A 14,017-nucleotide genomic window follows, 5' to 3' on the forward strand; every position below is an offset into this window, starting at 1 on the left:
CTCCAATTGCTCCTAGGGATAACATCACTATTGTAAAACCTAAGATTGGTGCTCGAGACTTTTTTTTCAGATCCTGCCATTCTGAAGCACCAGATGGCACCACCTAGACTGGTAATCTGGCCCAATCAGGAACAGAAGACAACAGAACAGGGACAGAAGACAACAGAGAGAACCCACCAAAAGCCCCAGTGATTTCATCCATGGCCCAACCAATCAGCACTCCCCACTCCTGACAAATTATCCTTAAAAAACCTCAGTCTCCACATTTTCGGGGGGAGACTGATTTGAGTAACAAAACTCCAGTTTCTCATTTAGCTGGCCCTGCGTGAAATGCATTCTTTCTCTGTTGCAATTCCCGTGTCTAGATAAATAGGCTCTCTCTGGGCAGCGGGCAAGGAGAATCCTTTGGGCAGCTACAGTGGCAGAGACAGAAATGGATTGCACAAAGCTTAACCAGGAATTCACATCACTGGCTTGCTGACAGTGTGAATTCTGTATCTATCCTCTCAGCCTAGTCCCCTTTCCAGTCTTGTTCCCTCTTTCACCTGCACATTAACTATATTATCTTGTTTCTTTAATGCTCTGTTTTTTTAGTTTCTCAACACAGTTTTAGAACTTTCTGTTCTCTTTCTAAATGCTGATTATTTTACTTTATTTTCTGTTTCCATTTCAGTTAACTTCACCTGTTCATTCTATAGACTTCTTGCTTCTCTTTTCTTTCATTTTAATCTTTCTTCTTTTAAAATTCTTATTTCTAAAATATTTGAAAAAAATTCCATTTTAACTCCAGATAAAACATCTAGAACTTTCTAATTCATGCTTGATTTGATTCTTAAAGTTTAACTTTTTAATATTATTGGGTTTTAAATTGTATTAAAAATTTTACTCCATTAAATTGTCCCTTACCTTGTCCTTAATCTTATATTTAGTCTCTTTAGCCATTCACCTTCCTTTAATCATCCTACTTTAATTTTCTTTTTGTATTTTTTACTCCCCTCCCCTTTAATAAATATTTTTAAAATGACCTTTAGAATGTTTAGCCAAAGAAGTGGTAGAAATGCAGGCATTCCTCACCCCAGACAGGAGCTATGGAGGAGCTCTCCCACCACTGTCTTTGCAGCTTCCCCTTGCTTTCCCCTAATGGATTTCCTGGTCCACTTAAGGCTGGCTCTTCAAAAACCTCACCGTGATACCCCATTGTTCCCACTGACTATAATTCTATTAGTGTGGCTGACACTTCTGATTTCCGGGAATAGTGTTTCTTCCTAAGTTCTCATACCGTGTGGTCTTTACCTAGGCAATACACATTTAAACTCTATAGTCTTCAATACACTGTACGTGCTATTAACTTTGAGACAAACAGCCAAGAGAAAAAGTATGTGACAGCACTAATAATCACACCAGAAACTTTATGTACTAGCCCTGTCTGGCAAGTCTTGCCCTTGGTAAAGAACCAAGTGGTGCTGACCTGCACATGGGAACTCAGAGAAAAGGAGCACGGGCCCCTTTTAATGCCCTTATCTCCAAGTTAACTGTCATTTCTCTTCTAGTAGAGCATGAGTGGATCCTAATTCTTAGCACCTCTTAGAGCTCTTCCTAAATTCCTGGTTCTCATTATAATGCTCAAAGGGAATCTATTTAGAGCAGCTTTTTAAAAGTGACAATTATAAACCTGCTTGATGGTAACCTTGATTTGTTAGGATTTGTATTTAGCAATTTGAATCTGACTCGAATGTCATTACCTAAGAAGAAGAGCCCATTTTCTTAGACATGCACTTTGTTCCCCAGGGAGAGTTCCTGTAGGGAGGATCCCCATGCTGGGCTTCTCTTACCTCTAAAGAAATGGGAATCTGGGGTGGCCAGAGTCCCTGAAGCTCCGTGGTTTGCATGCAGGCTGTTAGTGGAAGCACCCACAGAAAACACACTCTCCTCGTCCAGATGTCTTGTGTTCTCACACCTTGAAGCTAGTTCCCTTTTTTCTTAATCTGCCTGGCAGTGTCTCATACGCAGTGATCCAAGAAAGGCAATTTCTACATTTAAATAGCTGACTAAATTTTCTTGTCTCTTTTCTCATGTATATGGCATATAGTATCAACTCAGTTTTAAGCTTCCTGAGAACAGGGGTGATGTTTTTTATCCTTTCTAACCCCATAAGAATCCAATTCATTAAGCTGTATGCAGTGAGTACATAAAATGTAGGCCTCATACCTGGGTGACAAAATAGTTTGTACAACAAACCCCTGTGACACAAGTTTACCTAGGTAACAAATGTTACCCTGGTAACAATACCGCAAATGTTACCCTGGTAACAATACCGCACATGTACCCCTGAACTTGAAATAAAAGTTAAAAAAGTTAAAAAACAATGTTGCTGACCTCTTTTCTTTAGCCTTCATATTTTTAGATATTTTACTCCATATTATAAAAGTCAGTGAATAGTATCATTTGAATATCTTTCATGGTTTATCAATAAATCTTTGCTCTGCAATAAACAACCACAAAATGTCAGTGGCATACTACAGTAAACATGCATTTCTCATGCATCTGCAGGGTTCGTGCATCCAAACTGGGCTTGCCTGGAGGGCTCTGCTCATTTTGGCTGTGCTCACTTAGGCAGCTGAGGCTTAGATGGTCTAGGCTAAACTTGGCTGATGAAACTCAGCCCCATATATCTTTCATCTGATAGAAGCCAGCCTTCTCATGATGCTTGTAGATGTGCAAGAGAATAATCCCCAAGCACTACTCTTCAAAGCTTCATCTCTCTGAGCATCACGACCATCAAAGCAGGTATGTGGCTGAGCAGTTGTTTGGAAAAGAGTATGAGAACAGGGAGGTGTGAGGAATCAGCGCCAAATGATGTCATCAACCACACATAGTGTGGAATATAAGTGACTAGTGCTCTACGAAAAAATTGTGGATGTGCATTCAAGGAGAGTTGACTGTGATCACATAATGCCTTCTAATATTGTGCCCACTGACAACAACTTCACTGACTCTTGGTTAAACTGACTCCTTAAGCTTCCCTAATCAAGAAGGCCCCTTTCATCCCTTTCATTACATTGCTTATTCATTAAGCCAAACACATACAGATTGCATTTCGTATTCCTACTCCTATTCCTATTCTTATATACCTGCTTGAATCCTACTCATTCTTCTCCATTCTTCAAGGCACAGATCAAGACCTATTTTCCATAGGAAGTCTGCTTTGAACTTCATGCTAAAATGTTTCCATGGATTTGTTAATGTCCCACTTCCCTTTGGATCTCCAGCATACTATTTCCATATAAACTGTATGTTGTGTTACTCTAATCTCTATGTATTTGTCACTTTTTTTTTTTTTTTGAGACTGAGTCTTGCTCTGTTGCCCAGGCTGGAGTGCAGTGGCACAATCTCGGCTCACGGCAACCTCTGCCTCCCGGGTTCAAGAGATTCTCCTGCCTCAGCCTCCCAAGTAGCTGGGACTACAGGTGCACAACTATGCCCAGCTAATTTTTGTATTTTTAGTAGAGACGGGGTTTCGCTATGTTGGCCAGGCTGGTTTCGAACTCCCAACCTCAAGTGATCCACCCGCCTCTGCCTCCCAAAGTGCTGGGATTACAGGCGTGAGCCACCACGCCCAGTTGTATGTGTCATTTTTATCTGCCCAGGCAGCATGCAGGGTCATAAAAGAAGACATGGGGATAACTCTAGCTTTAAAGACTGGAAATTTGACTTTTGGTGCTGACTCTGCCATTAGCTAATGAGGAAGCTGTTTTAATCTATAAATGGGAATTGCCTTTCTTAAACTGAGGGGGTTAAGAAGGCACTCCGCTGTATAGCTTACATTTCTTTGCAGTTGTCCATAGCATTTCATTTAGCATACTGTTACACACAGAATATGTTCTTAATATATGCTTTTTGTTGATTGGTAAAATGTGGAATGAGATTTATAAACTCGAATCCTATAATGCACGCAAAGTTAGGATTGAATAAAGTGCAGAAAGTTTGTCTATGGGGAAGACTGAGCTGGCCCAAAAATGTTCTAGTTAGTTCAGTGATATTTTTATTACTAATAATCACTTAAAGTCATAATAAATATAACCATTCCTTTCATAGGCTTGATTATAATCCATTAAGCTTTGAAGTGCATAAAGATGCTATTGCATTTTTGCCAACAGATTTATGTTAAGATGGTAAAAAAAATGGATATTCTAGATCAAAATATATGTCATATCAAAATCTGACCACAGTGGGGGACACTACAAAGTAACAAAAAAAACAATATGGATAATTAGATAATGTGGATAGGAACACTGTCATATTTTCCAAAAATTGAAAAAACAAATACAGAATTTCTTGATAGTTGTAGCTTTGGAAATTTCTAAGGTTGCTTGAAAGGGTAACAATAGCTGCTCATTTGACCTTTGATTCACTAAAGCTACCCATCAGGATTGGGAAAGTTTACCTTCTGTTGTCTGTCCTCTATTGAGAGTGTGCATCTTTCTTTCAACTATGCACTTTAGCAAGCTAAATATTATCATTGCATGTCAAAGAAGATTGGTGGGGCTTGTTTCAGGATGGAAGAGTCTCATTCCAAACTATTCTTGCTTGGATTTTCCCCTTGCTCTGTTAGGAGGCTACACACCATTTTTGATTGTTTAGGCCCATGTGATGTGTGCAGCAAACGAGAGGTGACTTCTTATCTATAAGCAGAAGCTGCCTGATAAACAGCAGGGATGAATAATTTATAAGGTAGCAGTATGGCAAGTGGCATTTCACACTTCTTTCCATGTAAAATGTCACATGAATTCCAAACAGGCTAAACAGTTTAGTAGGAAACAGAAACCTAATATTGCTAGCAAGAGAAGGGAAAGAGAGGGTCTATAATGTGGCAATTATGATATTACTCAAAAAGAATTCTGATCCAAATATTGTTCTCCATTGATTAAATGTGAAAGCAAATTACAGTTTCTCAAATCAATGTTAGGAAATAATTATTATACACATGGAAATAGCATCCGTAAGGCAAATACACTTGGGTTTTATTCCACTCAATTTCAGTCAACTTACAGTAAATGAATCCTGAAAAACTGTATTTTTCATTTTCTAATCATGCAGTTAGCCCTCCATTAAAAAAGAGCTAAAAAATGGGGTTTGATAGATTATTATGCATCATATTGCATAGTTAACATTAGTCCACTTAATCAGAAAATCCAATCAAATTGGTTCTCTGAATTGGAATCATCAAGCCATTAGCAGCTCTTTATTACTAAAGATGGTTAGTAAAATTAAACTGAAACCATAGAAGCTCAAACTTGAAAGTAAGATTGCATTTTTTTATTCCATTTGATAATTAATATTTAGTAAGTTGATATTTTGGAAAGCTAAAAATTTAGAGTCACTTTATTGAATTCTTGACATTGTTACTTAATCTTGCTTATAGTGATATAACATTTTTGAAATATATTTTAAAAACCTAGATTCCTCGAAGAAATCTGTTAAATACCTTTATATATAAAATATATAGGGAACATTCTGGGGTATAGAAAAATATACTATTGCTTTTGTCTTTAAGGACCTATCTCTGGATCTGGGTGGAGGGAGGTCACTGATGAATACATAAAAGAATTAGAGATAAGGAAATGAGTTATTGTCTGGTGCTAACCATTACTCAAGAGAAATTCAGAGAGAAGCAGCCAGGCGTGTTGGCTCATGCCTGTAATCCCAGCACTTTGGGAGGCCGAGGCGGGTGGATCACAAGGTCAGGAGATCAAGACCATCCTGGCTAATACAGTGAAACCCCATCTCTCCCAAAACTACAAAAAAAGAAAAACAAAAAAAACAAAAAAAACAAATATTAGCCAGGCGTGGTGACGGGCGCCTGTAGTCCAAGCTACCCGGGAGGCTGAGGTGAGAGAATGGCGTAAATCCGGGAGGCGGAGCTTGCAGTGAGCCGAGATCGCACCACTGCACTCCAGCCTGGGCGACAGAGCGAGACTCCGTATCAGAAAAAAAAAAAAAAAAAAAAAAAAAAAGAAAGTCAGAGAGAAGCAAGATCAGGCAGCTCTGGAACAGTCATGGAAGACTTGCTAAATAACCAGAAATTTGTGATTTTTCTCAACTCTTTCTTTTCCCTCACCAGTTGACCAATAATTTCAGATGAACTTGCTGGCCAAATAATTCCTCTGTTTCCATCTCCTTATTTCTCCTCCCACCATCCTGAAATATGGAAGTACAGTTCTAAAGAATGGCCCTGAAACTGATCAGGAATTCTTCATGCATCTCAGTGCTCTTGCTTGGGCAGTCTTCCTAAATATTTCCCATGTGTACAAAGAGCACCTCTCAATCTAGCTCTTTAGTGCAACGCACAAAATCCTTGTTGAGGGGTGCCTGCCTTGTCCATGTTCACAGAGTCAGTAAGTGGTAGAGCCAGGACTCATGTCCATGTGGTTTGCTTCCAAAGCATATGTGTTTGTCTAAAATACCATATTGTAATCATACATGGGTTTGTCTGCCTCCCATGAGACTGTAAGTTCCTTGAGGACAACTGAACTATGTCTTACTCATTTTCTATCTTCAGTGTCATGCCCTCCTAAGATACTCAGAAACTACATGTTACATAATTTTTGGAAAACTTGCATTTTGAAGATTGCAATGGTGGAAGACCTCATCAGGAGAAAAGAGCCTGTGCCAGGTATAATGAGAGGTGATATTTAATAGGGAGGATTAGCTGCAGAAGTCTTGAAAAAGCTAAACAGATAAAAAAAGGGACAGGAAGGTGACCAAAAGTCAGCATCAACAGAAAACGGGACCAACCTTAGGGCTGGGGCACAAGGGGAATATGGGGTTACCAGAGCCAAAGAGACAGAGCTACCTGTGGTGAGCTATGATCACAGAAGGATAGACTGTCAGGAAGAAGCAGGAGACATGAAGATACAGGTAATTCCAGAGATAGAGACTGATATGGTTTGATTCTGTGTCCCCACTCAAATCTCATCGTGAATCATAATCTGAATTTTAATCCCCAGAGGTAGAGAGAGGGACCCGGTGGGAGGTGATTGGATCATGGGGGCAGTTTTCCCCATGCTGTTCTCATGATAGTGGGTAAGTCTCATTAGATCTGATGGTTTTACAAAGGGCAGTTTCCCATGCTCACTCCTCTCTGTCTGCTGCCACCTTGTGAAGAAGGTGCTTGCTTCTACTTTGCCTTCTGCCATGATCGTAAGTTTCCTGAGGCCTCCCCAGCCATGCTGAACTGTGAGTCAATTAAGCCTCTTTCCTTTATAAACTATCCAGTCTCAGGTAGTATATAGCAATGTGAAAATGGACTAATACAGAGACAGTGCAAACACACAGGCTGGTTTTTTCTTTCTTCCACTGCTCTCTAGGCTCTCTGTTGGCTAAACCCAAGGGAAAGCCACTTGTCGAAGTAGCCTGAGAAATGTCATTTGCAGAATTAAGGAGTGGGGAAAAGGCAGGAAATGAATTGTCCTGGATTGTGCCTGTATTAGTCCATTTTCACATTGCTGATAAAGACATACCCAAGACTGGATGATTTACAAAAGAAAGAGAGGTTTAGTGGACTTACAGTTCCATGTGGCTGGGGAGGCCTCACAATTACGGTGGAAGGCAAGGAGGAGCAAGTCGCGTCTTATATGGATGACAGCAGGGAAAAAGAGAGAGCTTGTGCAGGGAAACTCCACCTTATAAAACCATCAGATCTCATGAGACTTATTCACTATTACAAGAACAGCATGGGAAAGACCTGCCCTCATGTTTCAATTATCTCCCACCAGGTCCCTCTTACAACTTGTGGTAATTCAAGACGAGATTTGGGTGGGGACACAGCCAAACCTTATCAGTGCCTGTTTCCAGACAGGCACACAATAGGCAGAGGGGAAAATACTTAAGGGGCAAATAGTGGGCTCAAAGACATGGATGGAAACGTGCATTTGGGAGAATGGAGGCATATGTTTCAATAGGCAGGGAGAGGCCAATTTTGGAGCTATCTTTAAACCTAGGTGGAAAAGTTTATAGCCAATATCACTAAGTGTTTGGAAACAAAAAGCATTAAGTGAGCTTTTTAGTAGAATATGAAAATATCATGGCTACAATAGACACTAGAGGCAAATTAGAATAGTTGCCAAGCACAGAATAAAATTCTAAGAATCAAATAATAGAAAGTTGTGATATAATCTCTCACAACCTCATTCTTCTAAAGAGGCATTTTCTGAACTTACTTGATAATAAAATTCTCCTGGTGTTCCTGTTAAGCATGCAGACACACACCTACAATATCAGTCCTCCAGAAAAGAGTTTCTGTAATCTGTGCTACTATCAATAGTGCTAATGGTGATTTTTATGATCAGGCAAATTGAGGAAATGTTACCCGAAAGGGTTTATGTGAGAAAAATACCTGCTTTTTTCAATTGATCAGTATGTGCCACTAGCGATCACTTGCAGGACTTGGTGCAGAATGAAAATGTGGGGCCCCTTGCTCAAGTATTCAGAAAGTGATGTGATAATGGTACTGAAATAGGAAACTTCTTCCTTTCCTCTGCAGTCTCTCTTTATGTGTCATGGTATTTTTTATTTGCTTTTCGATGTTATAAGTAAAAAATAAAAATGTAAATTATCTGCCTGAATTGTATCATTCATCTTTATATTGTACAATGCCAGTTTTAAATGCAAATATTAGAGCATTTAGCTTGTGTGTGGAATCACTGACATGACACCATTTATGTTTCATAGCTTACACACGTGTATGTATTTCTTTCCTACCAGACCAGTGGAAGTGCTGCACAAAACTAACTCAACTGTCTTTAATTCACCTCTTGATTAGCATTTACCAACACTTTCTGCCATTGACTTACTTATGAATGAAGCAGGACTGACAAGAAAAGGAGGTATGTGCTGCCCTGTCTTTCCCTTTTCTACTATGTGGTCATTGTCAACTAAGTGGGTGACTAATACAGGGGAATAAATGAGTAACAAATAACATGCTAGTGTTCCCTGGTTTTTCATGTTTCTTAGAACATCATTACCTCTTTCTGGATTGAAAGCAAGTTCTGGTTCAAATAGAAGGTGCGACCTCTCTGGGCTGTCTGTCGCCTGCTTACTGATAGACATAATATATGCTTTCCTTTTCTTTCCTTTGGATCTCTCTAAACTCCCAAACATCATGTGTTCACCTGAGCTCTGTGCTCATGGAGCATTGCCCACACAGTATGCAAATGGGGCAGCAAGGGTCTCTCTCTGCTCACATGGATGATGCTCCATTGTTTCGTTGAACTTCATGTGCAAAACACAAGTTCAAAGATGATCATTATTTAAAAATTCAGGAGGAGTACAGCAGAACTTCAGATCAAGTGTGGGCCCTTCTGTGTGATGGCACAGGTCCCATGTCCATAAAGCTATCCTTGGGCCAGGGAGTTATTATTATCCTCATTTTGCAAATCAGGAAACTGAGGTTTAGAGAGGTCAAGTCATGTTCAAGGCCACTCACCTGGAAAGTGACAGACCTGGAATTTGAATCAGACCATTGGTCTGCAAAGCTCAGGTGCTAACATAAAATCTGCTTCTTCATTTCACCACACTCGGCCCCCCTGTTGCTATATTTAGACATATCTGAAAGCAGATGACATAGTTGTGGATAGTTTGGTTCGGTGATTAATTAATCACTCATAATCAATATGTGATTAATTTCCAAGTCCTGTTAAGGATGTAAACACACACCTACACAGTTTTCCAGAAGAAAAGCTTGCATAATCTGTGCTATATTGAAAAGGCTTTTAAAATTATTTAAGTAGAGACTATCTGCCCTGATAGTGATATTTATTTAACTTGATCTCTTATTTCCACACAAAACCACTCCTATGCACTGGGTGCACTGAGGTATGAGAATAAAAATGGATTAGTTCCTAAGGCACAATTTCTGCCCTTAGGAAACTTAAATATGTTTGAAAAACCAACATTTCCCTTAGGTTAATTTCACCTATGTCACCTCCTTTGGCTTTTCTCACAGGTTTTGTTTCTCCTCATTTCTCCTTGGTGCTTACTGGGTGCCTTTTCTAGTTTCATGTTCTTTTCAACAGCAACTGCATGGCTGCTTTCATTACTTTTTCTCCCGCATATTGTTAGGGTTTGTAAAACATTTGCTGACTAGGCCAGGCATGGCGGCTCACGCCTGTAATCCCAGCACTCTGGGAGGCTGAGGTGCACAGATCACAAGGTCAGAAGATCGAGACCATCCTGGCCAACATGGTGAAACCCCGTCTCTACTAAAAATACAAAAAATTAGCCTGGTGTGGTGGCAGGTGCCTGTAGTCCCAGCTACTCAGGAGGCTGAGGCAGGAGAATCACTTGAACCCGGGAGGCGGAGGTTGCATTGAGCCGAGATCGCACCACTGCACTCTAGTCTGAGTGACAGAGTGAGACTCTGTCTCAAACAAACAAACAAAAAACATTTGCTGACTAATCTGATTCTTCAAATTAAGGATGATGGGATGTTTTCCTTTCCCCTGGTCTTTGACGCCTCCAACAAAGGTGAGGTGTGAATGATACTGGGGTGATCTTCCCCAAGGGCCCAGTGAATTTTCTCCTCTCACGTGAACTCTCTGTGGCTTGTGTACAGTGATTATGCCGAGAGCAAGACTTGTTCTCCCTATTTAAAGAGGGAAAGTCATTTAAAATATTTAAGAAATGAGAAGCTGTTCAGAATACATTTCATTAAGGATGTACTTGGGGTGATTTTGAGTTGGCTGTGGGGAAGCAGTAAAGAGTCACAGCTCTTAACCACTCCTTCTGAACAAAATCTTCTTTAGGACAGAGAACATATCTCAAAGCACATTTAGTATATTATCACACATCCAGTAAGCAATTCATTATAATGTTTTAAATGGCCGTGGAGGACAGCCCGAGGCACCAATGCTTTTGGAAAATATATTTTGCATGTCCACTGAATGGCGTCATAGCGAGTCTATAAAAATATTAGCCTTAAAGGAATCATTCCACCCATACTTTACTCTTAGCAATTATGCCTGAAACCACTCCAGCGATGAGGACTTTTTAAAAATGTGTAAGTATCTAGAGATAATCAACCAGGCTACTTTATTACAAAAAGTTCACAACTTCCCCACATGAATAAACCTGACAGCCAGTTAGTTCACTTAGCTGCTCTGGTTAGCAGTTGTAGGCTAATCCTAACCTATCTTTATTTTTATTTTATTTATTTTTTTGAGATAGAGTCTCGCTGTGTCACCAGGCTGGAGTACAGTGGTGCGATCTTGGCTCACTGCAAGCTCTACCTCCTGGGTTCAAGCAATTCTCCTGCCTCAGCCTCCCCAGTAGCTGGCATTACAGGTGTGTACCACCAAGCCCGGCTAATTTTTGTGTTTTTATAGAGATGGTGTTTCACCATGTTGGCCAGGTTGGTCTCGAATTCCTGACCTCAAATGATCCACCTGCCTCGGCCTCCCAAAGTGCTGGGATCACAGGCATGAGCCACTGCACGCAGCCAATCCTACCCTGTCAATATGTGCTTGTAGTCACAGGGGTTGTAGCCATGGGGAAAAGTGACTCATTTAATATATGTGTCATCAACTTCTGCTATAGGCAAGAGAGTTTTAAATGATGAGAGCTGGGAAGGGACTTAAAGATAGAGCATATGTTGACCTTGAGCTGCATAGCCACCCATCCCTGTTTATAAGATTTCTGGTACAGGAGATTTTCAGTTTCAAAACATGAGAGGTTCTAGGAAAACCAGGAGGCATTGATCACCCCACCTTTACTCAAAGAACTTACAGTTTAATTGGAAAGAAGTGCACACAAAATATGAGAAATAGAAAAGTACCATCAGTTGCGAAAAAAAGGGAAATAGTTTTCCGCTGAAGGGATTCTGGATCGGGGAATGCAAATCCCTTGCTATACCTGGGGTCTGTGGGAGAAGAGTTGAATGAATGGCATTTTGGTAAGATGAAACTTGATGGAGTCCAGGCATTTCATTTGTCTCCTCCTAGATCTCCTGTGAAATGGCCAAAATGATAGCAAACTAAAAGAACGTTATTACTAAAAACTAGGGAAAAGAGTCAATCATCTGAGAGAAAGTGCAAATAATTTCTGCTGGAAGAGAGCAATTGGAGGACAATTGAAGGAAAACACTGAAGACTGTTTCACAAGGTCCCCTTCTGAGAAGATGATACAAACATGGAAATTAAGGAAAGCAAGTCCTGGCAGCACCCCATGGATATTCCCTTATTTGGAGTGGTGAAGGGAGGGGTGAGGGTCGACTGTGGGCAGAGAGCACAACACCCTCAGAAGCACTTCTGCTGCTGGAGAGTAAGGATCAGCCCAGGGAAGATCCTCCAGGATGTCTGGAGCTTCCAGCATGGCTGAACCAGGCAGAGAGCTGGTGGTGAGCCAGGCATCCCCCTAAGCAGTGAGCCTTCCCTTGGTAAAGCAGAATTTCTTCCTGGGCCAAGCTCACACCTGTAATCCCAGCACTTTGGGAGGCTGAGGGGGGCAGATCACCTGAAGTCAGGAGTTTAAGACCACCCTGGGCAACATGCCAAAATCCCATCTCTACTAAAAATACAAAAATAAACCAGGTGTGTTGGCAGGTGCCTGTAATCCCAGCTACTTGGGAGGCTGAGGCAGGAGAATCGTTTGAATCCAGGAGGTGGAGCTTGCAGTGAGCTGCACTGTACTCCAGCCTAAGGGACAGAGCAAGACTTCATCTCAAAAAATAAATAAATAAATAAATAAATAATAAAATAAAATAAAAGAATTTCTTTCTGGGCAAGCAGACTCCCAAGAAGCCTCAATCTGTGTACCTGTCATAGAGACCAGGACAAACAAATTTGGATACAGAAAACTGACCTCTGAGCCACACAGAGAAGAGATTGAACAGAATTAACCTTGACTGATCATGGTTATGATTCTTCCCCATTTCTTTTAGGCTGCTGGCTTTACTAAAAGGGCAAAGCAATTTTAAATTAAAACAGCAAGGATGACAAAAAATACCCCTTTTGAGCTTAAAATTTGAGAGGCGATTTCTAACAGCAAGCAGATGGATAGTGAGGAGACACAGGGACAATCCTCCTACTCTATTTACAGGCAAGCATGAGGCTAGGAGAGACCTCTTCTCTCTCAAGGATGTGTAAATAGAAAACAGCCAACAGGAGGCCTGTGAAAAGATTTTGCAGCTCAAAATAAGGAGAGGGACACAGTACTCAACATCCAGGAAAGGAGCTAGTTTTGAAGAGATTTATTGCAGAAGATAAATTATATTTGGGCAATACCTGCTTTATGATCTCACTAAAATATAAGACAAGAGGAGTTTTTTTTTTTAATGGAAGAAGTGAAAGATGACATGGAATCCTATGAGACTGAGGTGAAACAGGAGCTATCTGAAAACTAAAAACACACCAAAAGGAATCTAAAAGAAGTGAAATAATTTAAGAAAATTAAAAATGCAATTTTGGAATTTACAACTGCATTTCATCATTAAAGAAGAGAACCAACACTACAGAATTTTTACTTACTGGCTAGAAAACTCACTTGAGGATCCTAACAGAACACAAAGAAAGTGGGTGGAGAAAAGAAACAGATCAGAGAGAAATAGCAGACAGAATACATTTGGAGTTTCGATATATACATAATCAATTTTTCTGAATAAAAGACTAAAACAAATGGAACTATTTGAAGATATGAAATAAGGAATTTTATGAGCTGAAGAAATACACAAGCTTCATATAAAAGAGATCAATGAGTATCTGGAAAAATTTATGAAACATGGGAAATGTTATGAAAAGAAACAAAAATTTCAATTTTCCCCATGAACATTTGGAATTTCAACAATAAAATGGGAAAAATGCTAGAAGAATTCTCACGGAGTTCTGTAATGGTCCTGATAAAAAAATAAATATTAAAAAATGAATAAAACTTTCCTATATGCTACTTAAAAGAGTTTATTAAGGGTAGAGTTCATAGATAATATAAGATGACTCAAATAGACTTAAGAAGTAAGTGCCTATATACA

The 14,017-nt window shown here is 40.0% G+C and overlaps 1 protein-coding gene across 2 annotated transcripts in view; it reads right to left on the reverse strand.

Moving 5' to 3' along the window:
• Positions 1 to 14,017, reverse strand: part of LOC100988975 (putative uncharacterized protein encoded by LINC00305) — a 76,064-nt gene that overhangs the window by 9,491 nt on the left and 52,556 nt on the right. The window contains exon 1 of one of the 2 annotated variants that reach the window (XR_010110164.1): positions 1,833 to 2,234. The exons of the other annotated variant lie outside the window; for it this stretch is intronic. The gene's annotated coding sequence lies outside the window, so the exon portion shown is untranslated. Of the gene's footprint in view, positions 1 to 1,832; positions 2,235 to 14,017 lie in introns of those variants that run through there. 2 annotated transcript variants of the gene reach the window in all.

The sequence above is a fragment of the Pan paniscus genome, chromosome 17 (assembly GCF_029289425.2).
Source record: "Pan paniscus chromosome 17, NHGRI_mPanPan1-v2.0_pri, whole genome shotgun sequence".
Classification (NCBI taxonomy): domain Eukaryota; kingdom Metazoa; phylum Chordata; class Mammalia; order Primates; family Hominidae; genus Pan; species Pan paniscus.